Here is a 17071-nt window from a genome sequence, read left to right on the forward strand (position 1 = left end):
TCCACCAGCAGTGGCATCGACCCAGTGGTGTAAATAGTTATCAAAGGTACCAGGATTATAATTTAATACGCCAGACGCGCGTTTCGTCTACATAAGACTCATCAGTGACGCTCATATCAAAATATTTATTAAGCCAAACAAGTACAAAGTTGAAGAGCATTAAGGATCCAAAATTAAAAAAAGTTGTGCCAAATACGGCTAAGGTAATCTATGCCTGGGATAAGAAAATCCTTAGTTTTTCACTCCCAATCAGATAACTTTAAACTGATGAATTCATTTCATCCTTCTTTATAGTTTTTAAATGAGGTACCAAAAGAAAGAAGAAAGATTAATATTTTAAATTGTGATAATTTCATTATGACATAATTATTACATAATCAATTGTTATGTAATTAGTTGATATATTGTGATGTCCACACTTGAATGAATTTAGCGACTTTGTTCATCATAGCATCCCAAACTATTTTATAGATTCTTGTACAACACAGCTTGTCCTCCAAAACCGTGTCTCAGAAGCCAAAAACATCAATAGAACAAATTTTATACCCAATTGAATTTAGTGAACTCTTATGAATTGATGTTGCAAACTTCATTGAAGATTTTTGAGAGAATGAAATACAATAGGAAAAATCTGAAACAATACGATTTTCGCATATACTACACAACACGAAATTTGCATTGATACAACGTTATCGACAACATTGTTGTACGACAACAAAGAAGTGAAATAATCGAGTTTATTATATTTTACGTTAAAAATCATATGTTGATTGGCTAATACGAGGGTGTTAATTTAGTCTATCACATGGCTTAGCGGGTATTTTTTTTAATGTCACCCTCTCCACTAAATCAATTTAAAATCGGTAATTTAAAGGACAATGAATGGAATTTACATCTAGTTATTAAAGGCAATGCTTAAGTTCTACGTTTTGGCTCAGATTTTATTATTTAACTGTCAAATGAAAAAATAAAACATCTTACTTCACTTTTGTTGATTTTTCTAATACCCGTAACGTTGATGTGAATGTGACTTCATAAAAAATACTTTTAAATAACAATTATCTGTAAAAGACAATAATGATAGGACATTCAGTATAATAAATGAAATAACACATAGCTGAGAGGGTGATACAGCATATTGGTACCCCTCGAAAAAACATTGTCAAGCTTGGCCTCGCGGCGTTTGACAATGTTTTCTTGTGGTAGCAATCTGCTCTATCACCTTCTCAGCTCTGTGTTATTCATAATTATTTCACATAAAAAATCACGTTAATGAATTGCCATCAATGTAGTAACAATATTTAATATATTAACAAACAAAATAATCTAAAGGTAATCCAAGCATTTTAGAGACAAAATCTTTATCATAAAAGCGCTTTAAAAATATAAATCACCAAAATGTTTGAAAATGTATAGATTTATTGTATATTTAAAGCGTTTGAACGACAAAGAATTATAAACATTACAAAATGGCGCAAATTTATATGAATCTATGGCTGTATCAAAAAACATCTCTTGTTTTTTCTAAATAGAAATGATAATGTAATTAAAAAGATAGAGGAATACCAGAAAAGGAGGAGGAAATCGCTTAAACTTTAAGATAAGTATTTCTATATGTTTGACTAGTTTTACTACGTTTGATTTGTATGACAATATGCAAACAAAATATCTTTGGTACTCAGATGGCCATGTACGAGATCAATTAGCTGTTGAATATGTACAAGCAGCTCGTCCAATAGTTGGTTGTTGTTCATTTGCAGGTATATATTATTTCATATTTTCAAAAATATTTTTTTTATGACTTATGACTTCAAATAGGGTCCGTAGAGTAAACGTCATGTAATTCATGTAATATATAGTGTTATATGGACACACCGTATACAATACAGCCTAGTTCAGTATATGGCTTTATAGTATACAAGAAGTGAATAATACCAGAAGCATCATCAAAAATCATTTGGCTAAAATAACTGATAATACCGTGTCGAAAAGCGTAGTAGATTAACAAAAGGACTAACAAATAAGTTTTCTGAAACCACATAAACAACTACAGATTAAGCATTTGCAATCCACCAAAAGTATAATTTGAGGTTACCAATCAGCATGATCAGCATATAAATCAATGAATGTGGAAAATGCAATTCTTGTTCATGTAACTACATGTATACACGTACACGTGATTTGTCTAGATCAAACATTAAATCTCATCTGCGAAATCCGTTAAATTTGATTTTATTGGATAAGTTTTCACTTTCAATTAAAATGTTGTTGTAAAAACCAAGGATTTGTATAGTACTATACAAATCCTTGTAAAAACTAAAACTTTAGCATTTTAAATCATGAAAAAAACAAAATTTATGTACTTGTTAAAATTGTTCTAATGGCTAAAATTTTAGCAGAAAAAAATTGAACCCAAAATGTTTGAAAGCTAAAATTTTAGCCCTCAGTTTTTAGTTTCGATAAGCTAAAAATTTAGTTTTGTTTTATATATTCATTGTGTATCATATGGCATAAAAAGTGGAATGCTAAAGTTTTATCAAGCGTATTATTTCTTTTATTTTTATTACAGGTTGATTTGAAAGCTGTTGTGAATTTTCATTGGTTTTTCTTTAATAGAAAAATTATATTCAGCGGTATTATTTTAAGCTTAATGTAATTTTTCTAACATAAGCAAAACTGTAGTTTTCCGACAAGATGTGAATTGTTGTTCCTTTATGACATGGTTCGTCAAGAGATATGTTTAGATTTCCAGATATGACATTGTATGAGAATAAAACTGCTAGATTTTTAGCGAAAATCCATAGTCTTTTGACCATTTCGCAATGATTCAAAACAATCCGTTTTGAGAATGAAAATTGCAGTGAATCAAAATTTATTGCAGTCCGTTATATACAATAAACCCATTTAGGACCAGCTACCACATGAGCCTGAAAATCTCGTGCATGGTTAGTCACATGCATATATGAACCAAATATCAGAATGCGAGTTCTCATTATAGCGGTACTCACCCAGTCGCAGTATTCGCTGTAACAAAAACCTCGCAATAGTTTCTGAATTTTCAGTATTCAAAATCCATGATTTGATTTGACTCCATCATGTTCAAAGGCAAAAAAAAATGAAAGTGCGATGTGCACACTAAAAGATTTTTCACATCCACTCATTGCCTCCCAAGGAAATGTGGATATACAGTGGGAAAATACACAAAACTTACGGACAGGAAGACGGATACAGTCACCTCTGATACATTTCTTATGGGTGTAAAAGAGAGGCGAAAGATACTAAAGGGACATTCAAACTCACAAGTAGAAAATAAACTGAAAACGCCATTGCTAAAAAAAGAAAAAGACCAACAAACAAACAACAGTACACAAAACATAGAAAACTAAAGCCTGAGTAACACGAACCCCACCAATAACTGGTGGTGATCTCAGGTGCTCCGAAAGGGTAAGCAGATCCTGCTCCACATGTGGCACCCGTCGTGCTGCTCATGTTGTAAAAATCCAATACAAAGAACCACAGCGATTTCAATATATCGATAGGTTTATTGCAAGCTGAACTATTATTGTTTTCACCACTGCTATGTCTGTTTGTTGGATATTGACCATTTATTTTAAATGTTGGCAAAATTGCACTATTGTGTGAAATAGCTTTCTATATTCTCGGCATCCTGTCAAATAGTTCATGAAAAGTAATACGTTTATCTATTAGTTCCAGCATACAGTAATATGACTGTATATTTTTCCTGTTTCAATTACAATGTACGTATATGTATGGGGCTAGGAAAAGGTTATCATTTATGAGGATATGAATGGGGTTAGAGACATATAATATATGTCTCAGATGGGGTTTAAAGAACAGAGAATCATGGGACCAATAAAAATAAATAAATATAGACAACAGAATAAAGAGGTGATTGTTTGTTGCTTAACGTCCAGTGGCAAATATTACATGCATGCTTAGGACAATTATTATACAGATTAATTGGCAGAAGAATAAAGAAAACAGTGAAATGGTAAAAAAAATAAAAGGTATAGAACTATAGAAACGATGATCTGACCCCCCCCCCCCCCCCAAATATTTCATGCATATTCAGGACGAGAACAAATTAACAATAAATACAATACGTAGGTTCTGTAATAGAGGCGTCTGGGGTTGAGGTCGGAGAAATTAAGACTGCCACGGGAAATGATGGTATATTGGAAAGGGACAGAAATTTAGCCTTGCAACAGGTCACCTACGGACCCCTCAAAGAGTTGTTGCAAGGGTTCTTAACGTGCAAAGAGCGTGGCACTCTCTTTACACGAGGCATCGGATTTAACGTCCCCATTCTGACCGGACGTGGCTGCAAATTTGTACATCCCGCACAGCCAAACGGACGCCCCACTTTAGCACGGGTTTTACTGCCGGTCGGAGGAAGACCAATGGTGACCATACTTCTATTCCCCAGTCACCCTTGGGGGTCACAACCTAAGAAGCCAACTTCTTGTTTGCCAATACTTTGTTGGTAAAATTTGATTTGCATGGATATGTTAAATATGGTGTAAGTGGCTGAGGGCCTAGAGCACTGTTCTTGGTTGTTACACCAGTGACAAAATGTCGAGGGGCAAATTGCCCATGTTCGTCTATCCGTTTGTCATTTTATCCTCACATAACATTATATCCTATTAGTATATGAGAAAACTTACCATATGTGCCATATTCTGTACATAATAATTATTTTTTTTGTTATGAGGGTGTACAAACATCCACATAATTCTTAAAATAGTCAGAATATTCATATTTTTCTGTTAATTATTTGAAAGCACATTGTTTTGGCTATAACAAAATTAATAGAAGAATTCAACGAATATTTTTTTTCTAATCCAAGAAATAAAAATTTTTAACAAAAATGTTTTTTGGTGTGTTGCTATGGTGATTGTTTCTTTGTCAGTATGACTTAATATACATACTACTGCCATTGTTTGTGTTTTTTTTTACTTATACAATAATTGTGTGTGATATATACAGAACAAATCTTTCATTTTAATATTGAAGGCTTGAAAAATATATATTAAAGTTACTTCAGTAATAATTTATACGTACAATGCAAATGCTAACTTTGGGTACAGTTACCATGGAAACGAACCAGAATATTTCATATTTTCTGCTCAAATTTTGATAGAGGTCAATGCAAAGTACATCTATGCAATTTTATAGGAAAATTCAATGAGTAAAAAAAAGTGCTACATCTGTAAGAATCTACCTTATCTTGATTATTGGCTTTACTACGGCAGTCGTCTTGGTATTTCATTTTGCTCTTCAATATTTTTATATTGTTGTTTCAAACCAACTATTTTCCACCCAGAACAATGCTGATGATTGTTAGTTATGTGAGATATACAAACCTATACTTCAAAGACTGAATCAGTCCAAAATTCTCAAAAATATTTCATTTCATAAAAGGCAATCATTCCTAGAGGATAAGCTTCAACATTACAGAAATGAAACAAAATGAATGAAATTGAAGGAGTTATGTAGAACAAGATGGGTGGAAAGACATGATGCCTTTGAAATTTTTTAGGATATCCTTCCAGCAATACTAGAAGCCATGGAAAATATCAAATCAGTGGACAATAGCCTAGTTGCAATAAATGATACACAAATCCTAACAAAACATTACATCATACAACAATATTCTATCCACATTGTTTAATAATAAGTCAACAGCAAACTTAGCTGGTGAAAACAACTTGCGACGATACCTCATTTATTCCCATAGAAATCGTTAACTGCACCTCTTCATACTATAAACCACAAATTTATTTTTTTTATTACCTGTCTGACGTAAAAAAAAACATTGGGACTTGCTGTCGTAGATTCTTTCTTCAGATATTGCTACACGTTCAAGAATAAAGATATACGTAACAGATCAATTCCTGAAGTATTAAAAACTGCAGAAAAATTACCTCATTGAACAATAACTCCATTAAGTGCAAATTCAACCACCATTGATTCCAAAGCAAGCAGTACCTCATCAGCAACTGTAATAGTGGTTTGATTCCGCCAGTGTAGTTTATCCGGAGGAAGAAATCCCCAGTGATTTTTATCCACCAACGAAAATTCACTAGGTTTTTCTATCCGGATCCAGTGTAAAACATCCACCAGTCATTATAAGGTTCTAAAAAGATATATAAAATGTGGCTTTATAGTTTTTAGTGTATTTGAAACTTGCATAGTTGATTTATGAAAAAAAGTGGAGAGTTTTCATCCAAGGAATGTTCACACTAGTGTTTTTAAACAAGGAATGATTACACTAGTGATTGTGTACCGGAATGATTGTACTAGTTATTTTATACCGGGATTAATATCACAAGTGCTTTTACATTAATTGTGAAGTGATTAGTACTCATTTGAACACACGATAACGCAATAATAGTTATCAACGAATAAGATTCAAATAATTTTTCTATGCAAATCTATAAAATCATATTTTTTAAGTCAATATCAAATGATGCTTCTATAATTGAAACTTTATGTAAGAACAAATCTGCTCTTTAAATTTGGTTTATATCAAATTCAATATTATTTACATTGGCTCAGATTAATCGTTTTAATTTTAACCCATTTATTTATGTAAACAATAAACCGGTCTTATGTAAACAAAACAACGATATCAAGATCGACGCTTTCACACTATTTACATCCAATATTCTCTAGTGAAAAACAGTTACCCGGAATAAATACACGGCGGAATGAAAGTACGCTTACACAGCCAGTCCAACCACAACAACCTGCACACCAACAACAGCAAGTCCAACAGGTTCAACAACAACAACCAACGAGACATTTCCAAATAAGAAGACATTAATACAACCAAGGCATTAATCGTTCATCAGTTATTTCAGACATAGATTAGCTGTTTTGTTGTGATGTGCTTTTGTTCTATCCATATTCTAATGTATGTCATCAATGTATTTTCGTATATATTTTAAATTTAATTGAAGGAACTTGCATATCATACATACGGTTACAAGAGCGCAATTATTTCTTTACATTCAATCCGCAAAACTTTGGCAATAGGTTGTGAAATGGCCCGGGGATGAAGAAAAAGGGAAACTGCACATAGACTGGCATACATGATTAAGCATGGATTGACAAAATATGGTATGCCACAAACAGATGAGAACAAATATAAAGTAGAATGTAGCAATAATTGTCACCAAACTTTTTGTGTCGATCATGAACACATAACTATTTAACCTCATGCTATAAACCAAGCCCCTACATTGTAAAAATCAGGGCTATTGCTCTAAAAGTCGCAAGCCATATTGTTTAATTTGTAATTTAATAAATACATATTTGTTTTCTTACCGATTTTTTTCCTTTTTCGGTCATTTCTGCTGTATGAATGGTCGCTAAGTTTCTGCGGAGTAGATTACAGTCCTTGGTCTCGTGTTAGCATCATACTTTTTTCATATTCTATTATTTCACTTAGTTTGTCATACAGTGTGTACTATTTAACCCTCTTATCACTTCTTAATCGCTGGTATTGCTGTTTTTGTAAAATGTCATTTTTTTTTTGTATTTCATTCAGTCTTGTATGCAGAGCCTCCCACTGGCACTTCACAATGAAGAGCAGTACAAAGTACTAGAACTGATTATCCTTGGTTAAAATTAACACTGTGAGAAGCTGAATGGGCAAGACCGGTTAACATTTCTTTAAGAAAGAAAACGCCTCAGGCTACGGTAACATGTTCTTTAATTTCTAAATTTTCCTGGGAGTGTGCAATTTTGAATGTTTTTGATGAAGTAACCTTCCATGAAGACATACTTTCTTTAATCCACCACATACATATGATTTTTTTACACGACAATGATTCCCAGTGTAACGGATGACGATTGCCCCAACGACATGTGCTCTTTTACATTTGATTTTTTTGAAAGTTTTCACTAAATATTCTTTGCCTGAGCCAGCTCGGCCTTACATCTTTCTGTAAAATCCACTGAAAAATATTTCAGTAGTAAGTCTCTTCACTTGTGTTCTTGCTGGCATAATCTGTAACAGGTTCTTATCTCTCTTCGTACTGATTATCTGTGCTTTCTTCATAAGTCTTGTGCAAAAACAAAGCAGGTCAACTTAAAAAGGTATTCCCCCAAATCATTGGTAAATGTTTCAGGAGTGATATCATCTGTACCAGCATTCAGTTTCTCATTCAATGACAAATTTTCCTAATTTATTTATCTCAATCTCAATTTAATCATTGTTCAGGATTTGAATGATTATGGAAAGCGATCCACCAATAAATAGAATATACCGGAACTTCTATATAAATAAGTTTGACCTTTTCGAAATTACGAAAGAAAAAGTACATTTCTTTGTAGATCGATTGAATATGATTTACACTAGCATTGCCATTTCTTTCTTTTTATATTAAATCGTTTGTCCCCAACCACACAAACATTGTAATGTTATTATACTGTTTTACAAGTTCTGCTAAATTATGCTTCAAAAATATAAACTTCTCTTTTAGTACCTCCCGATTTTTAACACCATTTAATTGAAATCCGGAAATTAAGTTGCAACATCGACCTTTTATGTATGATAAAATAACCGGAACACTTGTTAAATTATTGTTAATATACGGAATAAGGCTATTTAAATGGTTAATATTAATAAACAACAACTTTGGACGAATTGATTGGAACGAATCACCCAGATACCAGCTGAAGAGTAGAAGTTCATATGCAACGTGTAATCATATTTTATGTATATATCGAGGCAAAAGGCGCAATTCTGCAAAGGAAATGCATATAGGAAAAAAATGAGGCACTTCTGGAAGAAGAAAAGTCATTGCTCAACAGAAACACCCGTGAACATCGTGATTGAGACGTTGGAGGCGGCTGAGATAATTGAGAGAAAGTTTTTGTAATTTATGTTTGAAATTTCAAATGAACTTCAAATTTCTGTCTGAACAAACATTTTTGTTTATAGATACATTTACAACTGTTGAATGTTCTGATTGATAGGATACGACTTCTGTATCCGTTAAAGGTTTTTCACATGCAAGACTGTTCATGTGACGAAAGACAAGAACTTTTTCGGTGAAACTATTTACCATAAAATATGTCCACTGAGGACACATTTAAACGGTTGATCGTCAGAATGTAAAATTCTCAAATGTCGCCCTAGGGTCTTATTTGTACAAATGCCTTTTGTACATATATGGCTCGTCATTCTGTGAAAGCAATAATTTGTCTTTAATAGCCTGTTTATGAATGGACATGACTAACAGTCTGTTCATAGTTTTTTTTTTTTTGCTCCAGTTTTTGCATAGCCATTTTCACTTTCTTTTTGCCTGCATATTTGAAATGAAGGCATTTGTATCACCAGCCCAGTAGTCAGCACTTCTGTGTTGACTTGAGTTATCATTGATATGTTCATAATAATAAAGCCTGTTAACAAAACTTTGAATTTTTGAAAAACTAAGGCTTTTCTACCTCAGGAATAGATTACCTTAGCTGTATTTGGCAAAACTTTTAGGTATTTTTGGTCCTCAATGCTCTTCAACTTCGTACTCTATTTGGCCGTAAATTAATACAACAGGAACAATCTCTGTTACTGTACTTTTCGGGAATTTCATGTTTTTAAACACCGGGTATGTATTTTGTGACATTAGGTACCTTGTTTTTTTATTGTCCTCATTTAGCTCTTCTCCCTGTTCTTTTCTGTTAATGGAGATTTCAGTGTCAGGACATTCCTCTTCGTTTTCTTCGAAATATAAATTTGATTGTAGAATTTCAGGTATTTCCTGTTCCTAATACCATATTCCAGCTACTTTGTGACAACAAGACTCGTTCTTTCTACAACAAAGGCATGCCATAGATTTTTGTTCCTGATTTAATGTTACGACAGTTCTTTTAAATTTACTCCAGTACCTTATATTTCTGGCAAATACCTGGGACTAAAATACAGACATGTTAATGTTTCTGGTATCGGTGGCATGAACTACAAGCGGCGTGTCTTCAACATCTGATTCATCCTTCATTTGTTTAACGATGCCTGCCTTCTCTTGTGTTATTTTACCTGGTGCAACAGAAGACTAATAATTCTTGTGTTAATATATAGCTAAGCCCAGTTTTAGCATATGGTGTTGATCGGGCATGGGAACAATCGAACGATAAATCTCCACCACGCTTTGCTGCTAGCTGAGCTTGGTAATAAGTTGTGCGTTCACACGTAATACCTGTCTCTATGCCGCTTGCAAGTTTAATCAGTTGGACAGGTGCAAACGGTCAGAATAGGTTTCTTGATGATGCAAACAGACATTTTCGTTGGTCCACAATGACGGTCTGATGGTGTCGCGTATTGCAGATATCTTTTGTATTGTCGTTGTGCCCTTTTACATGTTCTTTGAACAGTTTTTTTTCGAAACTGTCTTACAACATTAACTACATGTTAGCATACCTGCCATTCTACTACTTTCTTCATTTCTTCAAGTAGCCATTCAACCATGAAAAAAGAGGCCAAGGCCATTGGACATATGACTGACGAAATGTTCGTAAGATACTTAAGGCATCTATATACAAAGTATGAAGCACCCATGCAGGTCTTTTACCTTCCGAAATATTAAGCTTTTATATAAAGTCAAGAGCTAACGTCGCCGCCGCCACCGGATCACTAACCCTAAGTTTTCTGCGACATAAGACGCAGGTGAGACAACTAGACTTATTAACATTTTACAAACCAAAAATAACATTTTACAAACCAAAAATCGAGGTAAAATCAAGATACCCCCGAAAGGCAAAACATAAACTACTCCACACGGGACACCTACCGTATGGCTTATGAAAGAATGTATTCCGTGATGAGTTATCCGATGGTATCACATTGGGACACTGAGGTTTAAGGCAATTTAGTATTTGGAGACAGTTTTTCATACGTTTTATCTTAAATTATGCCACTGGAAACCCTTTATAGTTCAAAACCTTTCATGTAGACAGCAACCCTGAACCCGGAGTTATGTATTTTACCATAAAAGAAAGGCGGAACATACCTAAACGAGGATTTAAAACCGTCTTGTCAAAGACATATTTACAAACCCATGTCCAAATTAAACCACGAAAAAAAAAAGAAAAAACGGCGTTCACAAACGCAACATCACAAACCCACCATTATCTGATTTTAATAGCTTTGGAAGGAGAAGTATATTCGGTTCACCATGTGTAACGAATCGTGTTGCTCATGATTTACAAATTGATAATGACTCTTTTATTGTTCCATATTCGGGAAAAAAGGATGATACTATGGTAATAACACCGTGTTACTTATGGCAAGCCTTTGGCTATTTATTCGAATTTCAAGATATCTCATATAATATATTTATACATATAGAATAAGAATATTTATTATTCAAATCAAGGGCCCTTGATGGGCACTGCATTACATGTACACATAAAACAATGCATCATGTTTTGTAACAGAAAAACATTTATTTTATGCGTTGAAACGAAATATTATTCCAAATAAGTCACATACGTTTAATTCAAGACAGAACCTCAACTATAAAATCATTACAATTATCATTGTTATTACATATATTCATTTACATTTCGTCTAACATCTAGACATGTAATAATATAGTTCCCTAAATATTTATGTACAGACATATGTTTATTAGTAAATAACCAAACAAATTTTGTCTCATTTGAGAGATATGAAAACTTAGTACAAATACTGTAAAATATCTCCCTACAGATCATCTTTGTACATGCTGGACAACTTGTAATGAAATGTTGTTCATCTTCAACTAGATTTAGGGTACATTTCTTACAATGCCTTTAAAATTGTCTCTCTCTATATTTAAAGTTTTATATCTGTCTCTTTCTATTTTGAGATCAGTGGCACTGATTCTGATTTTACATATGACACTTCATTTAAAAATTTGCATGTAGATACATTTCTTTAGAAAAACACGTTTTTAATTTGAAATAAGTATCTAATTTACTACTCTTTGTATCTATTCTTTTTGTGTTCCAAAATTTTACCAAAACATAACAAAGTTTATGCTTAACTGACTTGATAAAAAAGTAAAGCTTTACTTCCAAATTATGAATATTCAGCTTTTTAAAAAAATAATGTATGGATGAATACAAGCATTCAATATTATTAGTGAACATGTTTTTGTTACACATATAGGTATCATATAGTAAACCATCTTTCATATTTTTTTATTTCTACACCGATATTTCATAATTGATAATACAACTGAAAAATATAGAGGGAATCTACCAAGCTCTACTAGCACAGCTATAAAGTTAGAGAAGACTTTTTGTTTAACCTAAAATATACTTCATATATTTTAAATTGGATTCATCTAAAAAATCGTTCATATAAAGGTGCTGTGATAAATATTCACTTTCTTTCTGGCATGCTGCAGAGCTAGTTTTGAACATTCCTCTTATTTCACTGCCATACATTAAATGGGTTATCTCGTTTTAATATAGAGTAGACCGTTGGTTTTCCCGTTTGAATGGTTTTACACTAGTAATTTTTGGGGACCTTTATAGCTTGCTGTTCGGTGTGAGCCAAGGCTCCGTGTTGAAGGCCGTACCTTGACCTATAATGGTTTACTTTTATAAATTGAGATTTGGATGGAGAGTTGTCTCATTGGCACTCATACCACATCTTCCTATATCTATATATTGTATGGTCATATATCTGTAATAGAGTAGAAATAATTGGATTGAAAGATGATGAAGTTCGCAATTTGAATACAGCTTTTAGTGATTTTTTGTATAATTATTCTTTTCCTTGCATAAAAAGTCCACTAGATATAAATTTTAAACCATCAAGTCGTTTTTGAAGACCTGCCTTGGAACTAGACAAAAAATAACAAGATCATCTGCATACATGAGGCAGTCAATTCTGCGGCCATTTATATCAACAACATCTGGGGTTTCATTAAATGCATCCGGTAAATCATCTATAAAAATCTTAAAAAGGTTGGGATTCAAAATATCTCCTTGCTTTACTCCAATTTGGGAATATAAATTAGGAGTAAGCTAATTATCTACTTTAAAACATAATTCACTTTTATTGTACATATTTCTGAGGATTGCTTGTAAATGAGCACGGCCGCCCGACCGCCCGCCCGCAAGCTCCTCATCTTCAAACGCATTGACCGTTCGTTATTTAGCGATAGTCTACACACATGTCTTTGTTTAATTGATTGTTGGTTGCTTCCCGCCCAGTGGCAAATATTTCATGCATATTCAGGACGAGCACAAATTAACAATTAATACAATAGGTAGGTTCTGTAATAGGGGCGTCTGGGATTGAGGTCGGAGAAATTTAGACTGCCACGGGAAATGAGGGTATATTGGATGGGGACAGAAATTTAGCCTTGCAACAGGTCACCTCCGGACCCCTCAAAGAGTTGTTGCAAGGGTTCTTAACGTGCAAAGAGCGTGGCACTCTCTTTACACGAGGCATCGGATTTAACGTCCCCATTCTGACCGGACGTGGCTGCAAATTTGTACATCCCGTACAGCCAAACGGACGCCCCACTTTAGCAAGGGTTATACTGCCGGTCGGAGGAAGACCAATGGTGACCATACTTCTATTCCCCAGTCACCCTTTACTTTTCGATTTTAAGGATTATTTGTTTACGAAATATATGCAATAAGCTAATTTATGGTCAGACCGGTTCTTTTTATGTTGTGTAAACGCACTGGATTAAATAAGATCTATCTCGTCCTTAAGGATACATTTTTTTTTTTCAAATACTTCCAGAACTTAACTTATATTAGACTCTTATAAATAAATATCACATATAACTCTTTCAAATCCCGCAATCACGGGAATAACTTAGTTCGTGTACATGCATGCTTTGTTTAGCAAATGTGAATCAAACCTGAAAATTCGGTGTCAAAAATATTTTTGTAACTCGCAACTCGACGATAAGAAACCCTCATTAACCATATATGGATTCTTAAAAATTCTAAAGAATTGCTGGATAATGTTTAATCTCGGTCTGTGTCTGTAATTAATTCTAATATAACGTTTGATTATATAACCCTGCATACCCACTCCCCCGCCCCCCTTTTCTCCATGTGAAATTATAGTTGTTTTGAATAGACATTGAACGACAAAATTTCTTTTTTGTGACGTTTGCATTTTCTGACGCCCAACACGCGAAACAAGGAATGTAAAATTGGGAATGGAAATGGGGAATGTGTCAAAGAGACAACAACCCGACCATAGAGCAGACAACAGCTGAAGGCTGTGTTTTTTTAATTTGATAGATGCTTTTTGTGATTTTTGTATATGTTTGTTAGTCGTGAGATTGTAACACAATGATGACTGCTGTAACCATATTTTGACTATTTTACCGAACATGTCTGATTAGTTCACGCATAATTGTGAAAATAACGGAATTTAATGCGACTGTCATAAAAGTGATAGGTTTAGCGCTATAAAACAAGGTTCAAAAAATAATTTTCTACATTTGAAAATGCCTGTACCAAGTCAGGATTTTGACAGTTGTTGTCCATTCGTTTGATGTGTTTTATCCCTTGATTTTGCCATTTGATTAGGAACTTTCCGTTTTGAATTTTCCTCGGAGTGAGTACAGTATTATTGTGATTTTACATTTTAAATTTCGAAGTCGTTAATTTGAATGTACCGATGACAACAAAATTAATTTCCTTTACCTGTGTTGCCGTGCATGGTTGAATGATTCCATCAAATGTAAGGTTATGAAAGATTTTCGGTGAAAGACAGTTGCATTATACTGAGACAACGGCAGGTTATAATAAGTGAATCCTGGAGAAAGTATGACTACATAATTAGTATTTAACATATTGCTGATTGCATCCCGACATTAATTTGTAGGAATATGCTTATGTCTTATTGAGACTTCTTTCGATTACCTTAATTTTGAATGTACTAACGCCATCAAAATTTCAGATGTTTCGTATGACTATTGGAAAATCAAATATCTGGCGTAAATATAAAATATAATCCTGGTATGTATGATGAGTTTATTTTCATCTCTAAATCTCAAATTAAAAAAAAATCTGTCTTAGGAAAGTTGCAGCTTACTAAGTCAACGGTTTACAATTAGTGAATCATTTACTGGCTCGAAAATGTCGTGAGGTCGGTGAACGATATCATTATACTAACCTAAACCAAACAGTAGTACAATTCTCATACACGATTTATGGAATTTGTTATTTAATTAACAACATCTGTAGTTATCAAAAATGTCAAACATCAATTCAAATAAATATGATTACTTAGTTTCAGAAAATACTTATATTATATTTTTGAATAAAATACAATACAATACACTATTTTTATATCCCAAAGTGCGACTAGGGAAACGAAATATGGTCACTTGGTCTTCTCCCAACCGGCTGTAAAACGCTTGACCTTAACAATTTACCATGTGTGTTCTCTATAAAACAGGTATATTTCCCTTCATCACACATGGGGATTTGGGATTGTAATCTTCAAGTTTTTAACTTTGTACTGAAAATATACATAATTCTTTCAATAAAGGCAACAGTAGTATACCGCTGTTCGAAACTCATAAATCGATTGAGAAAAAAACAAATCCGGGTTACAAACTACACTGGGGGAAACGCATCAAACATAAGAGAACAACGACACAACAGAAACACAAACACTGTAACATATCGAGAATTAAACATTTTTATAGACATTTTGTCATCACTCAATTTATGGTCAATTCAACTTTGCAGTGCATGGTTTCGAGGTAATAGGAGAAATTTTCTGCGCAACGTATACTTTTGGAAAAGTTAAAGAATTTATTACCGTTTGTTAAAGTGTAGCATCATGTGTGCCCTCTTGTGGATCTGCTGTTATATTTGTTCCCTGTGTCACTGTTATACTTGTTCCAAATAAGATTACCATGGAACTCTTCGTCTAATTTTCAGATCTATGTTTGGTTTGTTGTTACAGTTTGCAGCCACGTGCGGTCAGAATGGGGACGTTAAATCTGATGCCTCGTGTGAAGAGAGTTCCACGCTCATTGCACGTTAAGAACCCTTGCAACAACTTTTGAGGGGTCTGTTGCAAGGCAAAATTGCTGTGCTATCCAATATTCCTTCATTTTCCTGTTGCAGTCCAAATTTCCCCGACCATCATCCCGGATGACCTCTATAATTACAAAACCTACCTATTGTAGCTATTTTTTTATTTACTTGTTCTCGTCCTGAACATGCATGTAATATTTGCCACTGCACTTTAATCAACCATCAATCAATATTTGTATTGTCAATCAAATACGCCCTAAGAGGGCGGTTAAATTACGAACAATTTATTACAATGATTATTATTCATTCTTAATGATATATAATGACAAAATATAGAATAGAGAAAAGAAACACATAGGAAACAAATGCCAATATGAACTTCAACTGGCCTTGTGTAATTATAATATAAGAAGCCTAAGTATATAAATACCGTAGGTAGCTTTTTCCTGGTCTGTGGAATGATGGTAGACGGGATGGAGAAACAGTTGTTGTTCTATTTCTTGCGAAAGGAAACTGCGATGACTTTGTATTATATTGGGAAGATGCCAGTTCATTCCCAACTGAGCCATAGCCGTAGAAGCCATATCATCTCCGTTAGCCGCATAGTGGCCTTCATTGAGAGTTGGAACGACGAAAAAGTTTCACCATCGTTAGGGAATACTGTACAGTTTATAGGTAGCAGGTACTTGATAATGGTCTAAGTGGGATTTGGCAAAAATATTAACAGATCTTTTTTCAAAATTAGAAAATATGTTCAGGAGGTGAAAAGCACTCAGTCCACCTTCTCTTGGCACCGAAATATCCGGACCATTATATGTCCTTAAATTTTAGAAATCGGAATAATGTGAGCAGAAGTAAGACATCTGCATGAGACAGGAATATCAATGTAAATTCTTCTTTGAAAATATATTTCTGAAATTAACTAGTTATTGTTGCAGACAAGTAAAACTGACTAACCTGACTGTTGCATATTTGAACACATTCAGATAAAGAAGTGTGTACTTCATTAAAGTATACATGGTATTGTTGCAAT

This window comes from Mytilus californianus, unplaced genomic scaffold (genome assembly GCF_021869535.1).
Source record: "Mytilus californianus isolate M0D057914Y unplaced genomic scaffold, xbMytCali1.0.p SCAF_32, whole genome shotgun sequence".
NCBI classification, from domain to species: Eukaryota; Metazoa; Mollusca; class Bivalvia; order Mytilida; family Mytilidae; genus Mytilus; species Mytilus californianus.